This window comes from Balaenoptera musculus, chromosome 19 (assembly GCF_009873245.2).
Source record: "Balaenoptera musculus isolate JJ_BM4_2016_0621 chromosome 19, mBalMus1.pri.v3, whole genome shotgun sequence".
Classification (NCBI taxonomy): Eukaryota; Metazoa; Chordata; class Mammalia; order Artiodactyla; family Balaenopteridae; genus Balaenoptera; species Balaenoptera musculus.
The window spans coordinates 52,198,665-52,210,150 of NC_045803.1; positions in this window are offsets into that span (position 1 = coordinate 52,198,665).

The window sequence follows — 11,486 nt, forward strand, 5'->3', positions numbered from 1 at the left end:
ATACACAGAATTTCACATCCATTATCAGAGTATTTTTCCAACTTAAATGCATAGAATCCACTTAAAGTACAGAAAAAAAGCCTGACATATTCTTATAAGGAGGCTCTTATTTAAATATTTAGAAGATAAAATTCTGTTTAACCTCCTAATGCTTATTGCTCCGATGAAATGATAAAACAAAACAAATTAAAAATTTTAATGCAAACAAAGGTAAAACATATTCAAAATTCATGGAAACCATTTTAATTAACTGTGACAGACAAGATGGTTCTGATGAAACTGGTTCAGAACTTGCCACGTAAAAGTGCCACTAAATGCTACAGCACAGGTACCCTTCCGCTCTAGGCGCCTACAGAACATGACGACTCTCTTACTCCACACTGTTCCCCATCTATGCTGGCACTGTGAGCTTACTTGGCATTAATTTGACCGTAATGAACGATTTTCAACTTATTTCCCCTTTGTTCTTTTCTCATTTATAGACTCAATCAAATTAGTATTATAAAGTGCCAACTTGCTTGCAATCGCTGACATCAAAATGTGGCCACAACGGTTAACTCTAAAGGGCCATCCAGGTAATCCAGAATATGCTTTATAAATTCTACTTTAGATCACGTTTGGAATGAAAACACAGCATTTGAGAATTCTAGTAGAGAGGCGGCTTCCCTGCCCCACGCCTGGGATACGGCACCTGGTACAGGCGCCTTTAATCTCAACAGCTCGGGTGAGGTAGGTGTTTCTATAGGAGGACATGAGGCTCAGGGGGGTTCAGCCATTTCCCTAGGTCCACCCACCTAGCAGGTGGCACAGTGAGACTCAGATCCTAGGCTGTGTGTCTCTACATCCAGTCTGTTGATTAGGTTGGACTAATCTTTGAGCATTGCTGAGTGGTTAAGGCTATGATACATGTTAGTGATGAGGAATGGAGGGCGGGGTGTTGGAGAGACAGAAGGTGAAGAGGGAACCAAACGTGCTGGGCCAGAGACGGCCGTGTAGACCCAGTCCACTGGGCTCGTGTGTGCGGTGGTGGTTTGATCACAAGCAGTGGGGAGTTTGGAGCCATGTGGAAGCCAGGGAGCCACACGGATGAAGCACCCCTCCCAGGGGCTCTCGGGCACACCTCCAGGTGGGGCCGCTCCGGGCGTCTCCACAACTGGCTAAGCAGTGATCAATCTATGAAAGACCGAAGGGCATGAAAAGAAAGTTCTGGGTTGCTCCTCATCATCTGACCCACGCTCCTAGTTCCAGGCATGTGCTGTTTCCTGCTTTGAGTCTGAAGCTGGAGGTTCTTTCCCAGCCCCCTTTGTGTTAATCCTTTCGTGTCTTCAAAGAGTTATGGGACGGGTGACCCTTAGTTCACATGCACAAAGCTGGGGCCCTCTCTGCCTCCAGGACTGGAAAGGGGCCACGGAAGGGGTGTTGTCAGCCAGTGTTCTCACTGTGGAAAAGCCAAAGGAAGGTGCTGCGCATCCCTCCAAGCCCAAGTGTTGAGAATTCAGGAAACTAAGAAATTGAGGTAACCAGCGGGCAGATGTGATAAACACCCACTTCGGTCCAACAGGCTAACAACACTCAGTACAACTTTTGCATGCCTTGCATTTCCTGAAAATACAAATTCATCTGCTGCTAAAAATCCCCTTCCTTTGGCAAAGTTAACTTTCTATTACTTTGGGATGGCAAATTGAGTCATGTGAAATTTCAGGAATATCACACACACACACATCAGGTAAAGCCATAATAAAGTTCTTTTAGCTTTCTGTATTATCTCGAGGACAATGAAGCCATTCAATCAGTGCCCATAATGATAATTATCTTTTTGGACACATGACCTCATAGTTCCAATCTATTAAGCACATAAAATCTGAAAATGAGTGGTATTAGTGAGTGGTATTGAAATGGATACAAGGGAACTGAAACAAAATAAAGCCAGCTTTAGTTCTGTAATCCCCGAAGGAATAAGTGCTAAGAGGATGGTGACTTAGGACACTTAAGAAAAAGAAAAGTACAGAGAAATAACCTAGTGGATGCATGAGGCATTTTACTCACTAGATGTCTGACCTTCACTGCGTCAGGTCACATGAATTTGGGTGCAGGTGGGGTAGCGGTTGACTCAGGTGTGGGCAGCAATTGTGATGATCTGCGATTCCACATAAAATGACTGGATCCCCTACTGCCCCTCAGTTATTTCTGGTTTTCTATTAGGATCCTAAATAGCCAGTCACTTTGGGCTACTGGAGCCAGTCCACAGAGGGGTTAGTTACAGAAACAACTGCTTCTGGCAGTTTCACCTTCATTCTTGAGGCAATCTCAATCAGATTTGTAGACTCTCTTTTCTCTAGAGACGTGGGTGCAAGCTGTACCAAGGTGGGGCGTGTTACAAGGTGTGTGACAGTGCGGTGTTGTTCTCACAAACTTCATTCACTGATACACACCCACCGGTGACCCAGGAGACAGTGTGGGCACCCGGCATCTCTCCAATTTAGGGTCAGCTTCCTGCCTTTCTGGAACACTTTCTGCACAGAAAAGGGGCCGTGTTACCTGCTCTTATTACGAATCTTAATTTCTGTGTCCTGGACCCCCGCTACCTGTGGTTCCAAATTTATTGCTATTATTTCTCCTGGAAGACCTAGAAGTGGGAACCCAGGCAGATGGACACCTTGGGCGGGCCCCAGAGGTTCTCAGGTGGGAAAGCTGATCCAGTGTCTCCACGGCCCATCCCGTTACCCCTCTTATGCCCCCCACTCCAGCCCCCTGGAGACCCATATGAAAAATGCTTCAGAGCAGGACACCTGGTTGATGGATTAATCAATCAACCAACAAGTATTTATTGAGAGTACCTAATTTTTACTCAGCAAATGCTGACTGGAGGGGATGGTGCAGTGACAGGTAATGGAGGACTCTTCAAAGTCAGACAGAGGACTTGAAACGGTTACTCGACTCGCCATGGATTCATTCAACAGGTAGTTACTGAATACCAGGCGTGAACTGTGCTGCATTCTGGGGAATGGGGGTAAGGAAGACAGATTAGACTCTTATTCCCATGGAGTTTATAGTCTATCAGGGTCACGATTTTTTTTAAGTACTTAAAATAAAGGTCATCTGTATTATAATTGGAAAACAGGATGCTTAGGCGGCTTACCATAGCTAAAGAAATGAGGACATTTAAAGTTCCTTTAGGTTTTGAGACCTGGAGGGATACAATCAAGTGGCTTTTGGGAACCTGATGTTGGTGGTGGCAGACAAGATGGACTGAGGATGTACTGGCTTGAATAACGTCCCCCCAAAATCCATGTCTACCCAGAACCTCAGGATGTGCCATTATTGTGCCATTATAGGGTCTTTGTAGCTGTAATTAGTTAAGGTAAGATCATACAGTCTTAGGGTAGGCCCTAAATCCAGTGACTGGGGTCCTTATAAGCAGGTCTCGTGAAGACATAGATGCCCAGAAGGAAGAAAGCACGTGAGGATGGAGGCAGAGACCGGAGTGATACAGCTAAAAGTCAAGAAACACCAAGGATTACTGGCTGTCACCAGAAGCTAGGAGAGAAGTATGGAACAGATTCTCCCCTAGAGCCTTCAGAGGGAGCAGGGCCCTGCTGACACACTGATTTAAGACTTCCAGCCACCAGAACAGCGAGAGAATAAATTTCTCTTGTTTTAAGCCACCCAGTATGTAGTAATCTGTTACAGTAACCACAGGAAACACGGGATGACTGTCCCGAGTCCAGGAGATCGCCAGGCTAAATGATGTTCAAGTCCTGTCTGAGGGGGTGGAGGGCTCAAGTGAGAAAGAAAGACAAGTTCAAGTTTGTGTGGTTGCAAGGTGATAGCTGAAGACCCTAGTGGAATAAACAGGATATGCCTTTCCAAGCTTGTTTTATGATCAAAAAACAGCCTCAACGACCATGAATAGACAATTCTTGGGCCTCTGAAGGCACATCTCCATTTATGGGACAGCATGAAAAAGGAGCAGCAAGCCAAAGGTGAAGATGGAGTTACTGAAAATATTCCATTCAACTCAACAGACATGTATTGAGCCTTCACTGTTTCCTGCCCCCAAGAAACTCAGAGTGCTAGTCAGTTTCAGAACAAGAGAATTTGAAACCAAGGGGATGGGCCACGACGCAAGTAGGCTGAAGGGATGGAAACAATGCAGAGGAGAAAAAACTGTCCCTGTCGAGGGTGGTCAGGGTTTCTTCATAGGGAAGATGACATCTGAGCAGGGGTTGAAAGAACCGATGAGGGTGGGCCAGCAGATAAGGGCGGAGGAGAGGGGAAAGAACCAGAATCTGCTGTTGTGTCTGAAGCTCCTTGAGTAGAAGCCACGCCAGTGCCTCGTGCAGCTCACGGAACCGCTGGGCCAGCGGATGAATGTGTGAACTAATGAAATGACCCAGAAGCCAGGGGAGGAGAGCGCTGGGCAAGAAAGAGAGGACGGTGCACATCGTCAAAAGCCAGAGAGAGGCCGGGGAGGACAAGGATGGAGGATGCAAAGCAATTGAGGAGGGTAACAGAAGCGTGGAGAGATCTGAGCTTTGGAAAAGTGAGAAGGAGCTCCTAGGAGTTAGGAAGAAAAGAGTGATCAGTGAGGAATCAAGACTTTGAATAAAGGTTCAAGTCACTTGGCAGAAAAAAAAAATACTGAAGCAGGTTTCAATAAAGAGTGTTGGAGGAAAAGACAGTGTTTGAAGGTAGAGAAGAAGGAAATTTGAAGATGCCGGGGATATACAGTGCCTTAGGAGCTAGGGGTGATACATAAATGAATCAACCAACATTTATTGAGCACCTACTATATGGCAGGCACTGTAGCCATTTTCAAATACATCTTCTCTGCACCTGAAATCGACACTTCACATGAAATGTTAGCTTCGGAAAGAGGAAATAGGTTTTCGTCTAATGGTGGGGAACAGGACAGATAGATGAATTTTTAAGGAAGCGGGGTGAAGGGGGTCTCACCTCATTCATCAAATATCCACTGGGAATTTCCTCTCTGCTAGACACTCTGTCAAGGGCCTCAGATCCATTACCCAAGGGGAACCTTACGGCAACTCTAGAACTCTGTTCTGTCGCGATCCTCATCTTGGAGATGAGGAAGCTGAAGCTCTGTGAAACCTTTGCCACATTATTTCAACATGCAGGCAGTTACTAGTGAAACCAGGATTCAAAACCGAGTGTGGGGCTTCCCTGGTGGCGCAGTGGTTGAGAATCTGCCTGCCAATGCAGGGGACACGGGTTCGAGCCCTGGTCCGGGAAGATCCCACATGCCGTGGAGCAACTAGGCCCACGAGCCACAATTACTGAGCCTGTGAATCTGGAGCCTGTGCTACGCAATAAGAGAGGCCGCGATAGTCAGAGGCCCGCGCACTGCGATGAGGAGTGGCCCCCACTTGCCACAACTAGAGAAAGCCCTCGCACAGAAACGAAGACCCAACACAGCCATAAATAAATAAACAAATATATTTTTAAAAAAACCAAAAAACCGAGTGTGTCTGGACAAACAACTAAGTATTTCTCAGCTGCAGTTTCTTCATCTGTAAAACTACCTCTCAGGGTTATGGTGAGGCTGAATCATGGAGAAAGTGCTCGAGAAATGGAAGTTCTTGTTTTCACTCTTACTTTCCTTCCTTAGAAAGGGGCCATCAAGTTCTCACTAGACCCTCACTCCTCTGCAATGCTCTCCGCCACTTTTTGGAGTCGGGGACTTCATGGGGCACCTCCCCCCACAAAAGAAGGTGCCAGAAGCATGACAAACTCAAATCCATATGCTACCTCAGGCCCCAGATGTCTGCTCCTTGCTCCCAGAAAAGAAGCCACATCGAGGACGCAAACTAAATACGGAACCCGACCAAAAAGCAAAGGGTGTCTCCAAGAGGGATAATGCAAACCGAGACAATACGTTCACAAATCAATAAGAGACCTTTAAAGGCCACTGATGAGCTAGACTGCAGCGACGCGCCTGCTCTGTAAAAGGAAAATAAGATGGATCAATAAGGGATGAAAACTGATATTAAACGGCTGAGATGGGCTCCCCGCTCCCAGGTGTTCTTCACCAAGCTGGTTCTCCGGTCACACTGTTCTTTCCCTTCCTCCCGTCTGTGATGAGACCCCCAGGCCCTGGAATAAGAAGAAAGGGGCCCCTGAAAGACGGCAGCGGAAAAGCCAACAGTCAGACCTCTTTCACCGCCCTGGTCACTGGGTACCACACTGAGGGCAATCTGCCTGAATGCGCCAACCTGGGGATAAAGGAAAAATGTGTTTTCTTAAACTCAACCCTTCACCCCCACCCTCTGATCCCCGCTTGTGTGGGTGCCTCAGCAACGTGGTACATTTTAAAGGGGTTCCTGGTGCCTTTAAAGGATTCATCTACCAGCTATGCGATCTTGGGCAAACTCTGTAACCTCTGTGAGTCTCAGTTTCCTTATCTATAAATATGTGAGCATTGTTGTGATGAAACAGGATAAATGATCACTGTCACCTTCCTCATCGCCACCACTACCACCACCAATCGCCAGCCCAGCAATTAATACGGATGCGGCTGAATGCCCACATGGCTCTGTCGGGGGAGGTTTGAGGGTCAGACAGACCATCAGCTGGGCGGTCTTGAGTGAGCTGTAAATCTTCCCTGATCGTCATGTAATCCATCGTGGACCCAGGACAACATCATCTCTTCTGCTTAGCGTGAGAACTGGAAGAGGCAGGTAAAGCGCTTAGCACACGCTGGGCACATAACGAGTGGTCAGTAAGGGTCCTTCTCTTCCCTCATGACTCCATTCCATCACTGGTGCCAGCAGAGAGCTTGAAGCTGAGATCTCGGTGAGCCCAGGCTGACAACTCAGAGCCCAGCTCAAGAGGAAGACAGAAGGGTCCGTCTGGGGGAGTGAGAGGGGGTGGAAGGCTTCAGGGTCTGGTTGGCACAGGGCTGAAAGAGGTCCAGGCAGGCTCCGAGCCCTTGGAGAGAAAGTGCCCCACCACCACACCCTCAACTCCTTGTTTCTCTTTCTCCCGCCCTGGCACAGAGCCCAAACCTTCACTCCAAGCTGCTCGGGCACCTGTGCACGGCGCAAAGGGATGCAGAGCTTCTCTTCTTGGGCCCCCGAGCATCCTTCTCCCGCCCGCAGCAATGGAGCACTTGGCGGCTTCCTGTCTCCCCACTCGGCGCTTCCCACCGCACTTTGCTGCTAGGGTTCTGGGCTCCATTCGCGATCCAGGATGGCAGGGTCCACAGGGATCAAGACGGCCATCCTCCTGCCGTAGGTGTGGATTCATTCAACACTACCTGGGCCCCTGCTATGTACCAGGCACTGTCAGGCAGCAGAGAATACGAGATAAACAAGACACAGTCCTCACCCCTGAGGCCATCCTGTACTGGTCAGTAATCATAGATGTCAGAAGCTCTGCTCCCCACCACGGCCGTTGTTGCCTTAAAGAGAAATCTCCTGAGAATCTCCAATTCTCTCCCATGTTTTCTGAACAAGTCTTTAACGCCTCTTCCGGCGTAACCGACGATCCCAGGAAGCCACCCTGAATCCTTCGCGCCCTCCTCCTCCTCTTCCCTCGTGGTGTTGAGGGTTCTACCTCCCCACGCTTCCCTCCTGGCCTCTGGTTCTGCATATCCTCTTTCTCATGTTACACTTGGATACTTTCCCCTTGTTTATGTCTCTGCCGCTTGCTTGTTGGCCCACTGTTTCCAGTGGAGGGTGGGGACCTTCTCTGTCTCTCTTGCTGTCTACTCTGAGTAAGTGAACATGCAGGAGTCTGGGTGTCCAACTCGTACCCCCCGCCCCCTAAGAAGGGATTCTCATTAGCCTGGCGGCCTATTGTCCTTGCTGTGTGTGGCTTACAATCTGTCTGGGTGAAGCATATACAGCTTGTCCAAAAAAAAAAAAAGGCAAGCCAACCCTTTTCCTTCTATTATGGAACTAACAAGGGATTCTTCCACTATAAGATTTCTTCTGCCATCCTGTTGTTCTTCACACACACATTGCCTGGTTCCACTGAGTTCTCTTTTATCATTTTGAATTCCACTTAGCAACGAACTCTATCCTTTAGCAAGGATATGAGCTTCCTTTTCGAACAGAAAGCAAACCTCTGCGCGTCACTTAAGGTCTTCCTACCTCTTTTTCACACACCATGATTCCTTGGAAGGAGGAAAGGGATTGACGTTTGTTGAATGCCTCCACACGCTGGGTGTCATAAAGTACTTGCAGGGATACATCTCACGTCAAAGTGATCAGCTTCTTTTGAACAGTGAGGAAACTGAGCTTCAGAGAGCTGAGGCCATGTGTTACAGCTCACGCAACCTGATGTGACAGGTCTCCACGACGCCGCGCTATCTGTCCTTTGAAATACACGCACATGAGCGACATGTGTGAACATGTGTGGACCCCAGTCGGTTGGGTCTGTGTGACATTCATTATAGAAAACGTTTATTTGATTATCTCATTCTTGAGCCCTACTAAGGGGCTTGGTGCTGGCTTCGGAATGACTGTCTTCTAAGTGATGCTGCGTTCAAGGTTGTACAGTGAAAAGGACATACATTTGAGCAAATCTAGGGCAGGGAGAAGAGCCGGAATGCCTGAGTTCAAATCCCAGCCCTTTCTATCCGGATGACTTCAGGTGATGGGGCTACAGGAGCACCGTCCTCATAGGGTTGCTATGGTCTTTCACCTCCTGACTCTTTCCTCCTGGGGCTCAGGGCGAAGGTCTTGCTTGGCACATGGAATGTATAAACGTACACCAATGATCTCGTTCTCTGCGATGTAGTTGGACCTACCACTTGTTAGCTGTGAGACTCTTGGATAAATCTCTTGACATCACCAAACTTCACTGTTTCCTATTAATAAAAGGGGTAATATTCCTGGTGTTGAAACTTTGCCAGGAGCCTCCAATGAGATAAGCCATGTAAAGCTGCTAACTCAGGCCATTGGTGGATGCAGGTGTTTTCTTGTTGAACACATGCCAGTTCTCTTTTCCTCTGTTTGAGATAGCTCAAAGCGCTATGTGCTTAGGATCAGTGGAAGAAACCAGAAGAAGGAAACGAGGAAACACACAAACTTTGGGGCTGGATCTGGCTGAGGATCAGCTTCATGGGGACAGCCAAGGAACCTTCTATTCTCTGTTCCCACCAAGGGGTGGTGTGGCTTGAGAAATCCACTGGAGTCCACCCCACCCCTTCCTCAGATGGTCTCCCAAACTGCTTGATGAGTGGCCCTGCAGACATGGCTTCTTGAAGGGTGACAGTGGTGATGTGAAAGATGATTCATGTCTGCATTGGGCTCTTTCTGAGTCGCTGCAGAGCCCAGTGGTGACTGGAAGAAAACACCACTGATCAATACCACATTTCTAGTTTTCATTAGAGTTTTTAATAGCTCGATGCTCTTTTGGAAGGCAGTATCAGGGGTGCATACGTTTTTGGACACAAAGAGATATGTGAAGAGGCCACCCTTTGAGTTTGGACTTGAGGATACCCTGGGTCCTCTGAGGGATTGATCTCCTTCCAGAAGCTGCATGTAGTTGCCGTGACACGAGATGGTTCCCCCGTCCTGCCTGGAGGCTGTGTCCCCGTTCTTCTGTGCAGTCGGGCTTTCCCTGGGGTATCATGAGCTTGGTCCCTGTGTCGTTCCCCAAATTCTACTCTTCTCCCCCTCATAATCACTAAGTTCTGACAACAGTATCACTCGAATGTCGACTTGTTTCTTTATTTATCGTTAACGTCTATAGCCCAAGCCAACTCCCTGGAGAGAGACCAACTACGGTGATCACCAGGCCTCCGGACAGCCAGAGTGAGCTGTTCAAATGGGATGTGAAATGCGTCCCTCCCTACCAATGCCGAAAGGGGCTTCCCAATGCCCTCTGACCTCCCCACAAGGGCATTAGGGCCCTGCACATCTTATGCAACCCACCTTGCTCCCCATCCTCCCTCCTTCTTATTCTAATTCCCTCTTTTTTGTTGTTTGTTTCCAAAACACACAAAGACTCTGTATACTCATGGTCGTCATCTCTGACGCTCCCATAGCCTGGTCGACTGTGGCCCGAGCCCCGCACAAGCTGGTTTCTTTATATTGTTCACATCTGGGCTTATGTGTCTCCCTCCCAGGGGCCTTCCCTGACAAGCTCATCTAAGGCACTGCTATTCCAATTGCCATCGTGCTCTAGTATTTCCTGTTACTTCTTTCCATAATCTGAGATTATGAATGACCTGTCTCATCTATTTGTTTTAGTGTATCTCCTCCACATGACCGAAAGCTCCCTGGTGACCTGGATCTCCTTTACCACTCATCCCCCACGCTGTGCCCGGCACCCAGGAGGCCTGGAGTAAATGTGTGCTGAAGGAATGAACGGGTGAGCGATGCACGCTGCCTCACTAGGGAGGCTGGAGGCCGCCGCCTTGCTCACGGGGTGGGGTAGGGGCCGTGAACACAGGAAGAACCTTGCCGCTCCCCGCTAAAACCCTTCAGGGGCTGCCCGCCGGAGCCGGACACAGCCCTGACTCAGCTCTGCTTATGAGTCTCTCCATGAACTGACTCGATGCTCTCCCTTCAGCTTCCCCTCCCATTCCGCCTCCCAGTTCCCTCCTCTGCAGACCTGGCTCATGGCTGATGAGTGAACGCCCATTAGGCTCCGCCCTTTGTGTTCTGAATTCCATTTCTCCTCCAGGACGCTGTCCTGTGACGCTGCCTCCAGAGAGCCTTTTCTGAACCTGGATTCCATCTCTGTGGCTGTGTTTTGAGCCCCCTCTTCGAGCTTCCTGCGCTTTCGCCTAAAACCAGGGTCTCCAAAGCGGGGCGATACAGGGCCTTCTTTGGGGCAATTGTGCAATTAATTAGCGCATTAATTTCTAAATTCCTACCTTTGTATGCTTGACAATATGCATAAAATATTAGCATACCAGCACACATATGTTAATTTTAAAAGAGGAAATAGAAATGTGTATGGGGGAGTATGGTCAAGAAATTTATAAGGGTTCATGGTCAAAAAAGGTTGGAGAACATGATAACATAATACTCTTCACACAGCCCTGTATTTGCTGCTTCTTGTCTGTCTCTTCCAAGACCCCTTTTAAAGGAAGTCATGAAGGAAGGAATACCAAAGGTGGTGTTACCCAAAGGTGGTATAGGAGCTGGTTTTAGATGGTACTTCAAAGAAGGACACTTAAACACCGATACCTCTTGAGAGCTCACTGCCCTTTTCAATTCTCTTCCATTCTTTCTCTTCCATGCAGGAGAAAATCTCAGCTGGGTGTCAGTATGTTTCTAACACCTCTGGGGTAATGCTTGCGAGCTTCCCTTTTTAACAGAGAGATCAGGCTTCAGGTTCAAGACCTTGGAGAGGGCTTTTTATCCAGTCAGAAGCCAATAATTGGGCTTTATTTTCATTTCCCCTTTCTATTTGTGACAAGTAATGTTGGTTTTTCTCTGCTAAGTTTGCAAAATTCATTAAAACAGATTTATCTAAAGAGTGAGTAAATTTTTAAAATACTAAGTAAG